The sequence below is a fragment of the Triturus cristatus genome, chromosome 2_2 (assembly GCF_964204655.1).
Source record: "Triturus cristatus chromosome 2_2, aTriCri1.1, whole genome shotgun sequence".
NCBI lineage: Eukaryota > Metazoa > Chordata > Amphibia > Caudata > Salamandridae > Triturus > Triturus cristatus.
Window position 1 is genome coordinate 45,271,926 of NC_140582.1, and position 20,703 is coordinate 45,292,628.

The window sequence follows — 20,703 nt, forward strand, 5'->3', positions numbered from 1 at the left end:
TAGCCACTAGATACGATGTACAGCCCAGTGTTGCTGTTTTAAGACACACATTTTTCAAGAGGGTGCAAAAGATCGATGAAGATGTTGACACATACATCACTGCATTTTGAAAATTTTAGTGAACAATTGGTTCGTGATCAGTTCATAAGCCAGTGTTCTGACAAAACCATTAGACAAAAACTTCTCTCTCTATCTAACCCCTCGCTTGAGGAATCCATCCGCATTGCTAAAAGCATAGAAACATCTCAAGTTTTGATAAAGGAACTTGAAAACAAATCAGTTGAAGCTGTTGCCCCTGTAAGCAACCCCAGTTACAAAAAAAGAGGGAGAAGACACAGAACAGTTTTTTCAGGAGGACAGACATATGTTTTAGGTGCGGAAACTCTGTACATTCTAGGAATGGTAAACCTTGTCCTGCTAAAAATGTAGAGTGCAGGTCCTGTGGCAAAGTTGAGCATTTTGATAAAGTATGACAAAGCCAAAAGAGGGAAAACGTAAGAATAGGGCATGTAAAGGACAATAGTGACAGTGAAAATGAGCTTTTGAGTGATTTGAAAGACATAGTTCTTGTTGTCTCCGACAGTGAGATAAGAAGAGGGGATCCTTACGACTGTGTGGACCCCTATGCTAACATATTGGTTGGTTGGTGACAAGATGCTTTGCCTCCTCGTGGATTCAGGTGCGCGTATCACCATGATCTCTGATTCACTTTTTACTGCCAATTGGGGGGAGAGAAAATTATTTCCCCCTGACTGTGCCCCTGTGTCCTACGAGGGAAGCAAGATTGACCTACTTGGGTATTTTGTAGACATCATGGAATTTCAGGGCAGACGTATTGAGTGAAAAGTCTATGTTGCTGTACAAGGATTGAACAGTCTAGGGTGGTTTCACCAAGGGCTGTTCGACATGAGGTTGTGTCCAGGTGCTGAAGAACAGGTACTTCCCATCCGTGACTCTACCCAAGTAGAAGATCTCTTGAACAAATTCTCAAACGTTTTTTCTGGTGAATTGGGAAGAATAAAAGTCTTTAAACACAGGATAAAAGTTAGAGAGGGTGCCATTCCAACTAAACACAAACTCAGAAACGTACCGTTCAGCATCAGAGAAGATCTTGATAAAGAATTATTGTCCATGTGCAAAAGAGGTGTGATTGAGTCTGTCAAATCTTCCAATTGGTGTTCTCCTTTGGTCATATCTCACAAAAAGAACAAAAAACTCAGGATATGTATCGACTTGCACAGCCTCAATAGAGAAATTTGGATTGACTCACATCCTCTTCCCAACATCTCAGAAATATTAACCAGAGTGTCAGGTGCCAAGATCTTTTCAAAACTCGACCTCGCCTCCGCCTACCACCAGGTTGAACTTGATAAAGAATCCCGCCACCTCACCGTGTTCAACTGGCCTTCAGGCATGTACCAATTTTGCCGCATGTCTTTTAGTCTAGCCTCGGCGGCTTCAGTTTTCCAGTGCCTCATGGTAAATCTACTCAAAGGAATAAAGGATGTCACCATATTTCAAGATGATGTCCTCATTCATGGTATTGACCAGGCAACCCACGATGAAACCTTAAGTCGAGTCCTGGTTGTGTTCCAAGAGAGCGGTGTTGTCCTCAAGCAAGAGAAATGTGAGTTCTCCAAGGATTCTGTTGAGTACTTGGGTCACACCATCACAAGTGCGGGGCTCAAGCTATACTAGACGCCTCGCCTCCCAAAGACATGACGGGAGTGAAGTCACTACTGGGCCTTACAGAGTTTTATTCTAGGTTCATTCCCGACTACGCGGCGATTATACGTCTCATTTTCAACCCGTTGAAAAATCAATCTGTTTTTGTTTGGGACGACGAATGTAGACAGGCTTTTGAGTAGCTTAAAACCAAGCTCACCACCGTCAAAGCGCTTAAATCTTTTGATCACTCTTTGCATTGCACACTGACTGTCGAAGCTAGCTGTTTTGGGCTTGGTGCCGTCCTTACCCAACAAGCAAAGACTCAAGAACATACCATTGGCTTTGCATCTAGGGTGCTGAGAAGCACTTAGCGTCACTATTCAGTCATAGAAAAAGAACTATTTGCATGTTGGTGGGTGATCAAAAAGTTCAAAAGTTACCTTTGGGGCAGAAACTTCACTCTACAAACAGACCATAAACCCTTAGTGGCCATCTTAGGTAATACTAGCCCTTGCAATACCACACCACGTATTACTCGTCTTGCTTATAAACTGCTGCAATTCAACTTTCAAATTGTACACATCCCTGGTGGGAAGAATGTACGTGCTGACGCTCTTTCACGGTTGCCTCCCAAGCTGGACAGGGATGACGTAGGTGGTAAACCCAATTGCGAGGACAAACTAGAAGACTGTATAGTTGCTAATGTTGACCTTCAACATGTTCGCTCTGTCAATTAAAGTGATTGGTATGATGCCATGGATTGTGATGAAGTGCTAAAAAGTGTTAAGTGTTAAGTGATACATTACTGATGGCTGGCCCAAAGAGAAATGTTTAAATGTTGATTTGCAACCGTATTCTAAAATCTGAGAAGAATTAACTGTGGAAGATAGTCTCATTTTCAGGTTGCACAAGATTGTGCCTCCATTCAATCTACGGAAAACACTCCTCACAAATGCCCATGAGGGTCACTTGGGAGCTACATTCACAAAACGTAGAGTTCAAGAATACTTCTGGTGGCCTCAGATGGACCGCGACATTGATGCCTTGGTCCAAGAGTGCACCATTTGTGCTGGTAGTGACAAAACACTTTGCATTTCCAATCCCCCACTTACACCCATTCCTCTGTCTGAGAACCCCTGGGAGAAACTTGGTATTGATGTTTTGGGTCCGTTCCATACTTTACCTCATATGACCAGGTTCGCCATAGTCCTAGTGGACTATTACTTCAAATGGGCAGAAGTGAAATTTGTAGAAAAAGCTGACTCTAAGGAGATCCTCGACTTCATGAAAGAAGTTTTTATGCTGGGGGTTTTCCCAAGACTGTCATCTCTGACAATGGGGTGCAGTTTGTATCAGCTGAAGCAGAACAATTCTTTAAAGAATCCTCCATCTCCCACATCAAGAGCTCTCTTTATCTTCCCCAAACAAACGGGCTGGTAGAGAGACTCAACAGAGTCATCAGCGACTCTATACGGTGGGCCATAGTTCACCACAAAGCCATACCCATGGCTGTCAGAACAATGCTGTGGTTTTACAGCACTACGCCTCACTCGTCTACCGGTGTATCCCCCTTTGAACCACTTAGAGGCAGAAAAGCTTGCTCTGAATTCAGACCTGCGTGGATGTCCAAGTGGTTCAAACGTAGAATTCCACCACTGGAACTAGACAACATAGTTAGGAACAATAACAGAGAAGCTCAAGCCAAACAGAAGATATACTTTGACTCCAGAAAACATGTCTCCAACTGAAAAATCGTGGTGGGTGATATGGTGAGAATAAAGAAACATGGGTCTGTCAGAAAAGGTGACCCAAAGTTCAGCAATCCTGTTTGCATAGATAAAATATGTGGCAGTGCTGTACGGGTCAATAAGCGAAATTGGTGGAACTTCAACAAAATTGTAAAAGCTGATGTGTGGTAAGAGATTTGGCCATGGGTCTGACACTGGCTGTGCATTCATCTGTTCATAATCATAATGTGTTGGATGTTGTAAATGACCCTCTTGTCATCCCCAAGAGGAGTTGCAGAGACATCAGAGTTCCTATAAGGTACAGGTAATCTTATTGGTGGAGTTTTAGTGACTTCAGTGTTATCAGCATGTTCATGTAATTCCTCCTTTTCCCCCCGGCCCTTTCCCCTCTCCTCTGTTCCTTCTCTTTAGGGAAAGAGATATATGTAGTGATCTATCCACGCACACCCGTGGCACGTGGACTCTGAGTGCCGCTGCCTCGCGTGCCCCTTGGAGTGCGAGCCCAGTACTGGCTGACAGTTGGTCACCCGTTCGGTGACAGTTGTAAATGACAGTTCCTCCAGCTAGCGCAGTGCTTGCACGCACATTCAGCGCTGTCTGTGGGATCTTCTTTCTACAATTAAACTTATCGCTCTTACTTTAATCTGGGTCGTCTCCTTCATTACTACAGAATGATGTACAGTAACTGTTCTCACCAGAACTACGTATCTTACTTGATTAAATGATGTGCGAACCAAGTGATGTGGGGGATGGAGTGTTTGATCACAGGAGACCCAATGTGGATGAATAGGTTATGGCGCCTGGAGAACTGAAGCCATAGGCAGATGACAGCCCATTACAATAGGTGCCATGATGTGAGCCAGAACAATTGCTTTGACAGTAGAGAGGGGCATGTAAGCAGGTGTAAAAAAATGGAGATGGGGTTCAGAAGGAAGGCCAGAACAGGTGCCTATATGGGGAAGTGAGCAGGAAAACCAGTCTCATGGGGGAGAGAAGGCAAAGAGAACAGGTTCCATTGGGGAAAGGGACCAAGAGAAAAGGACACCAAGAGAAAAGGATGCCACATGGGGCAGTTGAAAAGGGTGCTACAGTGGGAAGGGCTGCAGGAGAACAGCTGCCTATCGAAACATTCACATTCCAGCTGAGTTCTGGTCCCAGCAGTCATTTCCTCCTGAGTGTGCTGGCAACATGTATGGATAGATCCAGAAGGTGTGAACCTCCTCCACAGAATATCATGGACTAAATATTGTGCAACAGAAATATTGTGTTCTGAAAATTGTCAACAGAAATATTGCCAAATTAGAGTTAATATTAGAAATTCTACCCCCAATGGGAAAAGATTTTTTATGAGCAGTACTCAGGACTCAATATTTATGGTAAATGACATATTTGTCAGAGAAATTTGGCCATGCAAATCCATACAATGAAGGAGAGATAGACAGAAGAACAGCTCTTTTGTATGCATCCTACTTTTACTGGCTGAAAGACAGTATTTTCGTATGTTTATATAGGCTTTTTCTTTTTTTTTTTAAATCACTGTGGGCCCGATTCACAGAACTAATCTGAGACATAATCCTAAACTTACTACTTTTTGTATTCACAGAAGGCACTTACTACTTTTGGTATTCACAGAATGCTCTTACTACTTTTGGTTAAACTTACTACTTTTGGTTAAACTTACTATTTTTGGTATTCACAGACAGCCACGGCCCATATAGGGCGTGCCACCGGGCAGTGACGTGGGGCGGGGGAGGGGCAGGGTGGGAGGTTGTAAAATTCGGCAAACGGACGATTTCTGGTAAGTAACGGAAAAAATAAATAAAACAAATTTTGTTGCGTGTGCTGCATCGCATTTGGCGATGCAGCGCACGCAGCCAAATTCATTTTATTTATTTTTTACGTTACTTATCTGAAATTGTCCCTTTGCCGAATTTTACAACCTCCCACCCTTCCCCGCCCCACGTCACCACCCCGTGGAATGCCCTATACGGGCCGCGGCTGTTCACAGAAGGCATTTAGTAGTAGTAAAGTTAGTTTACTACTACTAAATGCCTTCGGTGAATACCAAAAGTTGTAAGTTTAACCAAAAGTGTGAATACCAAAAGTAGTAAGTTTAGTATTTTGTCTCAGATTAGTTCTGTGAATCGGGCCTTGGTTTTCTACTACTGTCCACATTTCATGGGACCTTTATATTCATGATAACTACTTAGCTTTCTCTACCAACTCAGCGCCCACCCCAGCTCTCTTGCTAGATACCTTAACCTTTGGCGTAGGCAGAGAGAAGAGAAACTGGAAACTGAAGCGAATGGGCTTGTAAAAGTGCAAGTGTTAGTATTGTGGGCAGCCCGTTCAACACACTCAGTAGTCGCAGAGCAGAAAGTGCCTATCAGTGCAAGTGTTAGTATTGTGGGCAGCCCGTTCAACACACTCAGTAGTCGCAGAGCAGAAAGTGCCTATCAGTGCAAGTGTTAGTATTGTGGGCAGCCCGTTCAACACACTCAGTAGTCGCAGAGCAGAAAGTGCCTATCAGCGCAAGTTTTAGTATTGTGGGCAGCCCGTTCAACACACTCAGTAGTCGCAGAGCAGAAAGTGCCTATCAGCGCAAGTGTTAGTATTGTGGGCAGCCCGTTCAACACACTCAGTAGTCGCAGAGCAGAAAGTGCCTATCAGCGCAAGTGTTAGTATTGTGGGCAGCCCGTTCAAAACACTCAGTAGTCGCAGAGCAGAAAGTGCCTATCAGTGCAAGTGTTAGTATTGTGGGCAGCCCGTTCAACACACTCAGTAGTCGCAGAGCAGAAAGTGCCTATCAGTGCACGTGTTAGTATTGTGGGCAGCCCGTTCAACACACTCAGTAGTCGCAGAGCAGAAAGTGCCTATCAGTGCAAGTGTTAGTATTGTGGGCAGCCCGTTCAACCCACTCAGTAGTCGCAGAGCAGAAAGTGCCTATCAGTGCAAGTGTTAGTATTGTGGGCAGCCCGTTCAACACACTCAGTATTCGCAGAGCAGAAAGTGCCTATTAGACCAATTCGGCATGTAAGCTCGCTATTTCTTTTTCACGTGCAAAGAATAGTTCAAACAGGAATTTCTTTTCTGTGCCTTTGTCTCAGACTTCTCTCACGGTGGTAAGAGCTTCTTGAATGTGTCCTCACAGATGCCTCCGTCATAGCAATGCTTTGAACGAAGCTTACTGGTGATCATTGAAGTTTCCAACTATTGGGATCAGAAAACGTCTCCATTCAGTCCTAAACACTCCGTTATCCATGCTCATGTGCGTGTTCAAAAGATGGAGCCACGACATTAACTACACTATTTCAATAACTCGCATGGTAAGTGTAAAAATGCCAAGTGATTTAAAACATAAGAAATAAGTTGCTTTCATCGAGTATCACGACTTTTGTTGGTTAGCGAGGAAATTAATTTTTCTAATTTAATCAGAGTTGTAGCTTAATGAGACATGAAACCAATTACTCTCAAATTCGGCCCGTACACATTTCCGATTTTACCTGCTCGATAGGGAATCCTGGTTCCTCGAGTCATTCTTGAACGGTGCACTGGGTATTGATCCGCGGTCTCAAGGGGTTCAACGGGCACAGGGAGTTCAACGGGCACAGCGACAGGGAGTTCAACGGGCGTAGGGGGTATAGCGCGTGCTCTACTGGGTGAGCGACTGACAGCACCAGTTGCAGGGCCACAGGGTGGTGCCCTAAGTAGAGCGACGGCTTCAGGCATGGGTCGAAGCCTGGTCGGACTACCTGACATACTCCTGCAATGAAAAGAAATGAGCAAAAGATGTAAGTTTTTGAAAGTCGAGCGAGCTCAGGTGCATCGCTCACAGCAATTTTCAAACCGTATGCAGAGAAAGCACAATGTCCATAAAAAAATCAAAGCAAACGTCTTGCAAACGGCATAGCTCATTAGCAAACACGTCACAGCAATTATCATTATCCGGTAGCCAAAGATTTGCAGATTTTTTTTCTCCTCGTCTATATTACTGGTGTGTGCTTTCTTTCATGGAATGTAGGAACATGTGAATGTGAATAAATGAATCACTTAAGGCCAATTGCGTGTACTTTTGATTTGAACTTTCTTGCCTTATCTCTGAGTATGTCATACTAATTCAACATTTTTGGACATTTTAATCACTACCCATTTTTTAGCACGATCATTGCATTATTTCTGTACCAATGTGTCCTTTTAAATATTTGTTTTTTTTGTATACATGAATTACACGTTTTAAAAAAACTTGTTATGGTTTTAAGTAATCAAACAATCAAGATAAACTTGAACTTTGAATTTATTTCAAAATAGTTTTTGTTCAGACTCACCTGTAATTTTAGGATATGGAAATATTCGGGAGACTAGACATGTAATTCGCTCTGGAGTATTACAAACATTACTGGCAAGTAAGAGGAGTGTCATGGTAAGAGCACAGTGCACACTTCTCCAGCTAATTATTAGAAATATCTCTGGCACCCTTCTGGCTTGCAGAAAGTATGGCCCCAGTTATAAACGTGCCAGTAACCTGTAGTGTTGTAAGTAGGTGTGGGGAAGTTTATCCTACGTCTCTCTTGGATCTTATTAACTTGGTCCAGACTCTGCTTATGCTTTCTCTTTGTGAAGTGTAAATTGTGTGGTTACCCACTTGGGCCAATATTTAAAGGGAAGGAACCTGTTTACCAAAGTATGCTCTCCCCAGTAACTTACCCACAGAAGTGGCAGATGCAGTGGAGACTCTGGGCAACACCCACTTACTGCTCATATTTTGGAAATCAATCAGATTTGTAAGGTATTAACGTTATAACTACTGGTAAGTTTCATAATAGTTTGCAATCAGCAGAGGGGAAATAATTGCCGGTAGCCTGCATACCACACACTCTTTCCAGATTTGGGCACAATATGATCATTAAAATCACGTCAATCATTATTAATGCCAAGTTATTTCGATACTACTTTATTAACATATTCTGCATCAGGACCATATGCTTTAGTTCCATAGGAAAACCATGAAATGGTTGCAGCATTAGTTTCACCACAGGTGTACTATGATCCCCCAACTCGAGCATGAAAAGTGACAACTGGAAGTATATAATTAAAATAGAAAATACATTGTTCCTGCATACCCTATGTGTCTAAAAAATGTTTAACATTTTCTAGAAACAGAAATTATCTGCAGACATGCTCACTTAAGAAATTCTCAATCCTCGTTACCCGCAAATGTAGCTCAGTGGGTTAGAGCTATTACAGAAGCAATCCATATGCAACCTGCTTGCCAGTTCCCGTTTCTCAACTTCCTACCACCATTTAAAATGTTCACCCAATTGAGGTAGGGCAGGAAGTGACGTGCTGTTCATGTTTTTTCTCCCTCCTCTCTTGTCTGCCATGCCCCTGCTCTTCCTGTTGTTATAGTACCAATCCAGAGCGCAGAGACCTACCTTACCACGTCCAGTAGCATTTCACATCAGCCATCCACTGGGTGGCAGATGAGCTGGTCGATCTACTTTGTGCTTGATGCTGTACATACAGGAAGGCACAAATAAAATGAGACATCTGCTGCTGGATGAATGGTAGACAAACTCTTTGTTGCAACACAGGGTGTGTGTTGGGACTTGTTTTCAGTGTCCTCCCAGTTTTTGCCCCTTTTGAGACCCTTGGCTACCCTTTCTGCACTTGCATGTGTGCACTGCTGAGAGCCTGAGGTAATTTGGAAGCTACCCCGTGTTGCAGCGCTGCCTTTAAATGTAAATTGTGGCCAAACTCGACTTTGGTTGTAGGGGCACCTAAAAAGTGATAAACTTCAATATTATGGCATATTAGGTCCCCCCGGGGTCTTTCTAGGTGTCCCAGGGGTGGGGGTTATGTGCTTATAAAGAGGGCCTTATAAAATATGTTTTATATGCCCTTGGGAAAGAGAAACTGCACATTTCACTTCCCCCATTGTAGTAAAGTGCTTCCCAAAAACGACTTTTGTGCTAGGGGCAGTGTGGAGTGAGGATCTACACTATCGTTGCATATTCCACGCCCCTAAAGTCTCCCCCTTAGGTTTCCTGTGGGTGGGGTTCCTGTACCTATAAGCAAGAGCAATATAAAAGATGTTTTATTTGCCCTGATGTAGAAATTGCACATTACAGTTTCTCCATTGTAGATGCCTAGCCCCATAGGAGAACATTGCAATAGTTTATGAGCTCATAACCATTGCTAGGAATTCCTAAAAATATAATTCAAAGACTAAGGATAATGGTATTGATAACTTCAATAATATGCTATTGTTGATTTTCTCCTGAAATAAGTCTTGTCCCTAAGCCACAATTCAGCCTTTCCGAGGATTAGCCAGATTGCTTTAATGAAGTAATAAGTATCTCACCCAGGGACAGGATATCTCTTGGAAGAGAGCTCTGTCACACAGGAATGCCAGAGCAGGTAAGAGGAGTCATAAACCATGGAGCATTAAAAGGGGGCTAGGACAGGCAGGGAATACCAGGCCCATCTACCCATCAGCACCCTGGGCCCAGCTAGATGGCAGGCATAAGGAAGGAATTTGCCAATGGTAGGGGAAGGAGGGCTATAGAAATGAGTCATACTGGAGGCTGGTTTACTAGCTCTTACTCCTCTGCTGCAAGTTCAGCCATACTAGATTTTGGAAGAATAGTGCTTTCTGAGAGATTGTGCCACCTTTTGGAGAAAGTGGTTGTGCTCTGGGGTGTTGCCCTGCACCTCATTGGGCAGGAATGCTCTCCTGCCTAACCCCAGAGAATATTGAATACATATGTGAGAGGTGCAGAGCTTCTCAGATGTGCTGCTTGAAACTCAGAGGAGAAGAAGAAGACTTTCCAAGCTGGAAACTTGATTTGCACCACAAGGCTCTGCATTCTGACTGACTGCACCTACAGCATTATCTGGAATTATAGCTCTTTGGATGTACCGTGCTTCAAGGAGAAAAATAAGTGAACTCACTGCAAGCAGCAGGTTAACAAAGCTCACCTGGACAATCATCACCAAGAATTCCTAGCCTGGAGTGTGTCCAGTGGATTTGTAAGGGTTTTGTCCAAGTGGATTGTGGGAACAGAAGTCCCAAACTTTCAAGGGGCATCTTAGAGATTTCAGACTCCTGGATTATGTTTTGGACACTTTGATCCCCCAAGAGGGACTTCAGGAAGAAATTCTAGAAGTTTGGCGCAACTTTGAAACAAAGTTCCATAAGGGGACCAACTCAGCCACAAGATCCATGCTGGCAATATTCAACCGTGAGCCGGCTTGCATTGCTGGTTCGTACCGCTGAAAAGCTCCGGAGGTCCGACTTCCAGAGTTTGACGAGCAACTCCCTGGAAAGCAAGCCGGCAAACCCTCATTAACCCCTTCTATGCCTATGACGAGCTGGACTCGTCATGGAGCACAGTAGCCGTGTGCCCATGACGAGTCCAGCTCGTCATGACACCCACCCACGGGGGAAGCGCTGGCGCTCCTCCCGTGAGTGGTCGATCCGTTTTTGTTTTTACTGGGAAGGCAGGGGAAGGTCTTCCCCTGCCTCCCCCCGCCCCCCACCCCACGTCATCAATGACGTCAGCGCGCGAGCCGTGCTGACGTCATTGGATGTTTCCCCTTTGTTCTCCAACGCACAGGAAGCCATTTGCTTCCTGCGTGTCGGAGAAGAAAGAGGTAAGTTCTGGGGCTGGGGAGGGGGGATTTCACTCAAAGAGGCATCGAGGGAAAGGAAAGGGTTTTCCTTTCCCCCAATGTCTCTTTTATGCATTCCGGCTGCACGATCGTGCGATCGTGCAGCAGGAATGGCCACTAGTGCCAGGGATTTTTTTTGTTTTGGGTTGTTTGGGTGAGCGGCTCCTTAGGCAAGGGTCACTCCCCTTATGGCCACATTATTTTTTTTTATTGGAAATTCCCCAGACGTTACATGTGGCAATAGTGACGATTGTGCATGTATCAAGAGCAACCAAAATGCAAGAGGTAGCAGACGATACAAGAGGAAAAAGTGACATGTGTGCATGATACAAAAGCGTACAAAGTACAAATAGAGGTATAATGCTGCAATAGATGGCAGACGCATAAAACACAAGAACAAACGTTATGTTACATGAGGCAATGGTGGCAATTGTGCAGGTATCAAAAGCAAACAAAATACAAGAGGTAGCAAACAATACGTTACAAGAGGAAAAGTGACATGTGTGCATGTTACAAAAGAGTACAAAGTACAAGTAGAGGTATAAAACTGCAATAAATGGCAGACACTCAAAACACAGGAACACACTGGGAAGGCACGTCTATAGGCATGGAGAACAGAATTTCCTATAATGTAAAGACTTCCTTCAGATAATAGAGCGGGCGTGAATTAAGTTTGGAAGTGTCTTTGCAGGAGGAGAACTGTGAGGTCAGTTTTGAAGGACTGGGAAGAGGGGGTGGTCCGGAGCTGAGGCGGAAGTGAGTTCCAGATTCTCACCGCGTTGCCTGTAAAGGATTGGACCATCGATCTTTCCTTCTTGAAAGTGGGAGGTTCAAGCAATACATTTTGCGCATTACGCGATGGCCTAGAGCCTCCAGAGAGTTTCAGTTTATTCGCCAGGTAGCGAGGAGAGGAGGAGTGCAAGGTTTTGTGGGTGATACAGGCATTCTTGTGGATAGATCTTGCCTCGATGGGAAGCAAACAGAGGGTGGATAAAATGGGTGTGATGTGGTCGCTTCTTTGGGCCCCATATATGAAACGAGCTGCTGAATGGAGAACATATTTAAGAGGGGACAGGTGGGATTTGTGGAGGCCAGTAAGAAGAGAATTGCAGTAGTCCAATCTGGAGAGAATCAGCGATTGTACCAATGTTTGAAGGTCTTGCTCCGGTAGGAAGTGACAAATCCCCCAAAGAAGGCACAGGAATTGATGTGGGAGAGTAGATTACGTTTTTTGTCGAGTATGACACTAAGGGATTTTGCGCTGTCGACAATGATGGGTTGTTTGTTAAGTAGATTCTTCTGATCCATCCATGATACAACCGGGGGAGGAGAAAGTGAGGAGGAATTCAGTTTTGGAGGGATTCAGAATCAGTTGATGAGTTAACATCCAGTTTTGAATGGATTCGAGAGTAGAGCTTAGGATCGAGAGATCGTGAGTGCATGTGTCTGCCCCCACGGGGGGGCAGATTTTTATTTTACTATTGTATTTGTTGTTTGGGGGAGCAGCCCCTTGGACAAGGGTCGCTTCCCTTTATGGGAGAAGGATTGTGGCCATTTCTGCACCCTGTGGGTGGAAGGATAGCAGTATGTTTTTAGGCCCATCTGCCCCCAAGGGGAACAGAAGCCACTAGACACCAGTGTTTTTTAAATTTTTGTGTTGGGGAGTGGCCGCAAGGATTGCTCACCTTTTACGGGGGTGATATTTAATTTATACTCTTAGGTCCACCTACCCCTTATCTTTGTTGGTGGATTGTGTGTGGACTGGTGCATTATTTGCATATGTGATATTAATGTTTTTTTCTCCTTTTTATTCTAGTCTAAAGCTTTTGATTCCTGTTTCCGGTTTCGACAGTGGTTGTACTGCAGTTTTGTGTAGTTGCATTTTTTTGGTAAGAAATGTTTTTTGTTGTATTTACTCAAAATGAGTAATATTGTAATGTTTGAATGAATTTTTTTGTAAGTGGTGTCATATTGGCAGCATATTTAGTTAGTGTTTTGAGCATGAAATTCTTTGCGATGTGTTTTGCATGGTCTTATGTGTAATTTCTTTTCTCTTTCTTTTTTAGTGGGATATTGTTGATCCATAGTGCAGAGTATGTGGTGGTGAGTAGTTTAGCTGCCTCTGGCAAGTGAGTGGTATCGTTTTGGAGTATATATGTGTTTTTGATAAAGTTGCATTTTGTTTATTACTTATTTACAAAGTGTTTGTTGTTGTTGACTTGTTTGCCTAGTTACCTTTATTAGTAAGCATTATGGCTAGCCGTAGAATGACTGCTCAACAGGTGGCTGGTATGCTTCTTGAATCTTCCTCTAAGCATGATTATGAGACTAACAGTGCGTCTGAGGGAGAGGAGGGAGGGGAAGATTCTGGCAGTGAGTTTTCTCTCCACATGGAATCATCGGATGATGAAGGTACTCTCAGTGCAGATGAAGGTACTCTTGGTGTGGATGAAGCAACTCTCAGTGTGGATGAAGTGCCTGTTTTAGAGGAGGAAACTGCTGTGCCGATGGTGCAAGAGGCATCTGGATTGCAGTCCGAGGCTGCTAGACTTCCTACTGGAAGTGCTGGACTCTGGGTTGATCTAAACATGGTGCAGCCGGTGTTGCCTGCCTTTAGCGGTGATGCAGGGTGTAGAGTGGATTGTGAACATTTTTTGCCTGTACAGTTTTTTCAGTTGTTTATGGATGATGTATTTTTGGGTGAGATTGTTGACCAGACTAATTAGTATGCTGAACAGTTTTTGAGGGACAACAGTGACATACTTAGGCCCCAGTCTAGAGCTACCCGGTGCACTCCCACAAATCTGGAAGATATTAAGAAGTTTTTGGGTTTGACTTTATTGATGGGTGTGGTAAGGAAGCCGAATCTGGCTTCATATTGGTCTACTAGCCCCTTGTTGGCAACTGCCATATTTCCTGCAGCTATGACTCGTAATCGGTATTTACTTTTGCTACATATGCTGCATTTTGTTGATAATTCTATGGCGTTGCCACAAGATCACCCTGACTGTGACCGTCTTTTTAAGACTCGGCCCATTCTTGATCACTTTGTAGATCGATTTTCGGAGATCTATACTCCAGGGAAAGAAATATCTATTGATGAGTCTTTGGTCTTGTTCAAGGGCCGTTTGGTTTTTAGGCATTACATTCCTAGCAAGAGGGCACATTATGGAATTAAGCTGTATATGTTGTCTGAGAGTAGGAACAGGATATGTTTATAATTTCGTGTGTACACTGGTAGAGATTCTACTATTGACCCCCCAGGTTGTCCGTCCACATTTGGAGTTTCAGAGAAAATTGTGTGGGATCTTGCTAGAAGACTGTTTAACAGAGGCCACCATTTGTACCTTGATAACTTCTACACTGCTGTGCAAATATTTAAGGAATTGTTTAAAGTGGACACTTTTGCATGTGGCACAATCCGCTCTAACCGTAAAGGTTATACAAAAGAGCTTGTTTGCAAAAAAACTTCAGAGGGAACAGTGCAGTTCCTTGCATAGTGATGAACTACTAGCTGTACAATTTGTGGACAGGAGGGATGTGTACATGCTGACTACCATCCATGATGAGAGTACTTCACCTGTGGTTGTTTGGGGTCAGGTTGCTGAAGTGCGCAAACCTGTGTGCATTCTAGACTACAATAAGCACATGGGTGGTGTTGACAGAGTAGATCAGAGGTTGGAACCTTACACTGCTATTCAGAAGGCTTATGTTTGGTATAAGAAGTTGGCCATCCATTTCTTCGAATTAGCAAGTTTCAATGCTTTTATTGTGTTCAAGGAGTGTTCTCCTGCGTCAAAGTTGACATTTCTTCAGTTTCAGCACTCTGTGATAGCTAGCCTTGTTGTTGTGGAACAGGCAAGTGTTCCTAGATTTGGCGTGGTGGAGGATGTGGCTCGATTGAAAGATCGCCACTTTCCTGATTACATTCCTCCCACATCTTCAAAAGATTTTCCCACTAGGAGATGTAGAGTCTGTTGGCGAAGAGGTTTGCGGAAGGAGTCTCGTTTTTTATGCCCCGGGTGTCCTTCTAACCCTGGGCTGTGTGTGCCTGCTTGTTTTAGAGCGTACCACACGCAAAATAAATTTTGGGAGCTTCCATGAGTGGTAAAGTGAACTGCCTGGTCTGTATTGTTTAAAAAAATTATTCTGTTTCAAGGTTGGCATTAGTGCAATGCATCTAGTTTCAGATTTTGTGTTAGTAGATTTGTATCTATTTGCAATTGGTTTGTGTTTTTTTGTATATAAAATCCTAAATGTGATTGCGGTGTGTGTAGGCCGGTGCTTGGCTGGTGGTGTGCGTGGACTGGCGCTTGGCTGGCGGTGTGCGTGGACTGGCGCTTGGTTGGTGGTGTGCGTTGACTGGTGCTTGGCTGGCAGTGTGCGTGGAGTGGCGCTTGGCTGGCGGTGTGCGTGGAGTGGCGCTTGGCTGGCAGTGTGCGTGGACTGGCGCTTGGCTGGCGGTGTGCGTGTTCTGGCACTTGGCTGGCAGTGTGCGTGTTCTGGCGCTTGGCTGGTGGTGTGTGTGGACTGGCACTTGGCTGGCGGTGTGCGTGGAGTGGGGTTTGGCTGGTGGTGTGCGCGGACTGTCACTTGGCTGGCGGTGTGCGTGTTCTGGTGCTTGGCTGGTGGTGTGCGTGGACTGGCACTTGGCTGGCGGTGTGCGTGGAGTGGCACTTGGCTGGCGGTGTGCGTGGACTAGTGCTTGGCTGGCGTTGTGCGTGGACTGGCGCTTGGCTGAGGTGTGCGTGGACTGGCGCTTGGCTGGTGGTGTGCATGGACTGGTGCTTGGCTGGAGGTGTGCGTGGACTGGAGCTTGGCTGGCGGTGTGCGTGGACTGGCGCTTGGCTGGCGGTGTGCATGGACTGGTGCTTGGCTGGAGGTGTGCGTGGACTGGAGCTTGGCTGGCGGTGTGCGTGGACTGGCGCTTGGCTGGAGGTGTGCATGGACTGGCACTTGGCTGGAGGTGTGCGTGGACTGGCACTTGGTTGGTGGTGTGCGTTGACTGGTGCTTGGCTGGCAGTGTGCGTGGAGTGGCGCTTGGCTGGCGGTGTGCGTGGAGTGGCGCTTGGCTGGCAGTGTGCGTGGACTGGCGCTTGGCTGGCGGTGTGCGTGTTCTGGCACTTGGCTGGCAGTAAGCGTGTTCTGGCGCTTGGCTGGTGGTGTGTGTGGACTGGCACTTGGCTGGCGGTGTGCGTGGAGTGGCGTTTGGCTGGTGGTGTGCGCGGACTGTCACTTGGCTGGCGGTGTGCGTGTTCTGGTGCTTGGCTGGTGGTGTGCGTGGACTGGCACTTGGCTGGTGGTGTGCGTGGAGTGGCGCTTGGCTGGCGGTGTGCGTGGACTAGTGCTTGGCTGGCGTTGTGCGTGGACTGGCGCTTGGCTGAGGTGTGCGTGGACTGGCGCTTGGCTGGCGGTGTGCATGGACTGGTGCTTGGCTGGAGGTGTGCGTGGACTGGAGCTTGGCTGGTGGTGTGCGTGGACTGGCGCTTGGCTGGCGGTGTGCATGGACTGGTGCTTGGCTGGAGGTGTGCGTGGACTGGAGCTTGGCTGGCGGTGTGCGTGGACTGGCGCTTGGCTGGAGGTGTGCATGGACTGGCACTTGGCTGGAGGTGTGCGTGGACTGGCGCTTGGCTGGCGGTGTGCGTGGACTGGCGCTCGGCTGGCAGTGTGTGAGTAGTGACTTGCTGCTGGTCACTACACACACTGCTAGCTGAGCGCCACTCCACGCAATCCATCAGTTTGTGTTGTTGCTGTGTGAGGAATGTGGGCGTGTGGAAGTGATTGGCCCTTGAATGGCGCTGTTTGCTGGTGTGAGTGTTGTAAAGTGATGGGCCCACGGCTGGCGGCGTGAATGTTTTGTATGTGTCACACGTATGAAAGGTGTATGAATGGCCTGTAAAGAGGTTGGTGCCTTGTCGTGGCGTTACAGCTCACGAGCTGTGAGTCAATGGTTCAGTTTCTCGTCCTTTCATATTAACAGTGCATTTCATTTTTGTGAAATCACTTGCTAATACAATTGTATATACAGGACCATTACTCACCCTTGTGCCAAATCCAACCAGTATGTGTGTGTGCTTTAGGATTAGATGGCTGTGCAGTTATATTTGTCTTTTTTGTCTTTCTGAAGCAGGGTGTATTCTGTCCCTTTTTGTGAATGTTGTGATGTGTTGGTTTTGTGCCTGTTGGTGTGAATGGTCTTGTGTGTATCACGTATGAAAGGTGTGTGAATGGCCTGTAAAGCGGTTGGTGCCTTGCCATGGTTTACAGCTCACGAACTGCGAGTCACTGGTTCGGTTTTTAGCCAATTTAATTATTGACAGAGCATTTCATTTTTGTGAAATCTCTTGTTAATAAAATGTTATATACTGAACCACCACTCGCCCTCGTGCCAAATCCAACCAGTATGTGTGTGTGTTTGATGAATGTGCAGGAATTTTTGTCTTTTTAGCCTCTCTGCCAAGGTGTACATTCCATCTAAGAATAACCTACCAATTGTAGATATTGTTGTTACCCCATGGGAGTACATGGTGATGTCTCTCTTGTGAATCCCAACAAGTTATCTTATCCACAATGTCCTGCAAACTTAAAAATGTCTGTCTCTTTTTCCTTGCAATGTTGTGCCAAAACTCTCACGCTGCAGAAAAAAACAACTAATTGTGTCAAAACGATTTGGTTTTGCAAGGGGGTCACCTGGGTTTTTGGCCCCGCGCTTGGCGGCCATCTAGGGAAACCTACCAAACCCACACATTTCTGAAAACTAGACACCCAGGGGCTTCGAGGAAGGTATGGCTTGCGTGGATCCCCCAATGTTTCCTTACCCAGAATCCCCTGCAAACCTCAATTTTAGCTTTAAAAAATCACTTTTTTCACACAATTTGGTCTGGGAAAGTTGTGGCATCAGCAGGCTCTCGCAGTTTTCCCACCACCCAGCCTTCCCCCAGGTCTCCCGATAAAAATGGTGCCTCACTTGTGTGGGAGAACCAAGTACCCATGACAGGCAAGGGCCCAAAACGTAATATCGCCTCACTACGTTTGGGGCCCTTGCCCGTCGCGGGTACTTCGGTCTCCCACACGAGTGAGGAACCATTTTTATCGTGAGAGCTAGGGGAATGCTGGGTGGTGGGAAAATTGTATGAGCCCGGTGATACCACAACTTTCCCAGACCAAAATGTGTCAAAAAATTATTTTTGTTTCAGCAAAAATTGAGGTTTGCAGGGGATTCTGGGTAAGGAAATGTTGGGGGATCCACGCAAGCCATACCTCCCTGGAAGCCCCCGGGTGTCTATAGTTTTCAGAAATGTGTGGATTTGATAGGTTTCCCTAGATGGCCGCCGAGCACGGGGCCAAACACCCAGGTGACCCCCCTTGCAAAACCAGGTGGTTTTCAAATAGGTAATTTTGATCTTGCCGCACTAAGTTTTGGGCCCTTGCCTGTCACAGGTACTTGGGTCTCCCACACGAGTGAGGCACCATTTTTATCAGGAGACCTGGGGGAATGCTGGGTGGTGGGAAATTTGTGTGAGCCCGGTGATACCACAACTTTCCCAGACCAAAATGTGTGAAAAAAGTGATTTGTTTCAGCAAAAATTGAGGTTTGCAGGGGATTCTGGGTAAGGAAACTTTGGGGGATCCACGCAAGCCATACCTCCCTGGAATCCCCAGGGTGTCTAGTTTTCAGAAATGTGTGGGTTTGGTAAGTTTCCCTAGATGGCCGCCAACCACTGGTCCAAAAACCCAGGTGACCCCCCTTGCAAAACCAGGTGCTTTTCAAATAGCCAATTTTGATGTCGCCTCACTATGTTTTGGGCCCTTGCCTGTCGCGGGTACTTGGGTCTCCCACATGAGTGAGGCACCATTTTTATCGGGAGACCTGGGGGAACACTGGGTGGTGGGAAATTTGTGTGAGCCCAGTGATGCCACAACTTTCCCAGACCAAAATGTGTGAAAAAAGTGATTTTTTTCAGCTAAAGTTGAGGTTTGCAGGGGATTCTGGGTAAGGAAATGTTGGGGGATCCACACATGCCATACCTTCCTGGAAGCCCCCGGGTGTCTAGTTTTCAGAAATGTGTGGGTTTGGTAGGTTTCCTAAGGTGCCGGCAGAGCTAGGGATCACAAACTACAGCTAGGTACTTTGCCAAGAAAGGGTTGTTTTTCACTGCAAAATTGAGGTGTGACCACGTTGTGTTTTGCACCATTTCCTGTCGCGGGCACTAGGCCGACCCACACAAGTGAGGTACCATTTTTCTCGTAAGACTTTGGGAAATGCGGGGCGGGTGGAAATGTGTGGATCCACGCAGATTCCAGAACTTTCCACCACAGAAATGTGGGGGAAATGTAGTTTTTTTGACAATTCTTTAGGTTTGCAAGGGATTCTGGGAAACAGAACCTAGTGGGAGGCAGTCAAGTCACCCCATCCTGGATTCCACCGGGTGTCTAGTTTTCAAAAATGTATAGGTGTGCTAGGTTTCCCTAGGTGCCGGCAGAGCTAGGTTTCAAAAACTACAGCTAGGCAATTTGCCAAAAAGGGTCATTTTTCACAGGAAAACTGAGGTGTGACCACGTTGCGTTTTGCACCGTTTCCTGTCACGGGCACTATGCCGACCCACACAAGTGAGGTACCATTTTTCTCATAAGACCTTGGGGAACGCGGGGTGGGTGGAAAATTGTGGATCCAAGCAGATTCCAGAACTTTCCACCACAGAAATGTGGGGAAAATGTGTTTTTTTTGGACAATGTTTTAGGTTTGCAAGGGATTCTGGGTAACAGAACCTGGTGGGAGGCAGTCAAATCACCCCATCCTGGACTCCCCTGGGTGTCTAGTTTTAAAAAAAATGTATAGGTTTGCTAGGTTTCCCTAGGTGCGGGCAGAGCTAGTGTTCAAAAACTACAGCTAGACACTTCGCAAAAAAATTGTAAATTTTCATTGTGAAAATGTGGTGTGTTCACGTTGGGTTTTCAGCCATTTCCTGCAATGGGCACTATGCCTACCCACACAAGTGAGGTACCATTTTTATCTGGAGACTTAGGGTAATTCAGTTCTGTAAAGCAACAGTTATTACCTATTGTTTTTTGATGCATTTCTGCCTTCCAAATGAAAGACATTGTGTAAAAAAGAAGTCGTTTTGAAAAATGACCGATAATTCTCATGCTAGTATGAGTATTCCCAATTTCGAAAATGTGCAAATATGTACTGTTTCTAAAATCTATAATTTGTTCCCATTTTAGAAATACATAGGTGTCTTTCATACCGATTTTTCCATGTATACATTTTCCCACAATAATTGCTATATACCCGGAACATAATAAAAAACCATTGCAAATTGCTGCTCAGATTTAGACTCTGGGTTTGTCGGTTTCTTGGTGAACCTACAAGTCCTATATATCCTTACAACCAGTAAGGTCTAGCAGATGTAACGGTATATTGCTTTCAAACAGCTGTCATAATTAGAAGAAGTTACAGGTGAAAACGTTGATACAAAAGGGTGTTTTTTTCAACAAATTTTCAATTTTTCCTATATTTAACTGTTACTTTCAATAAAGAAACCTTGATGGATCTACACAAATGACCCCATGCTGAATTCAGAATTTTGTCTACTTTTCTAAAATGTATAGCTTT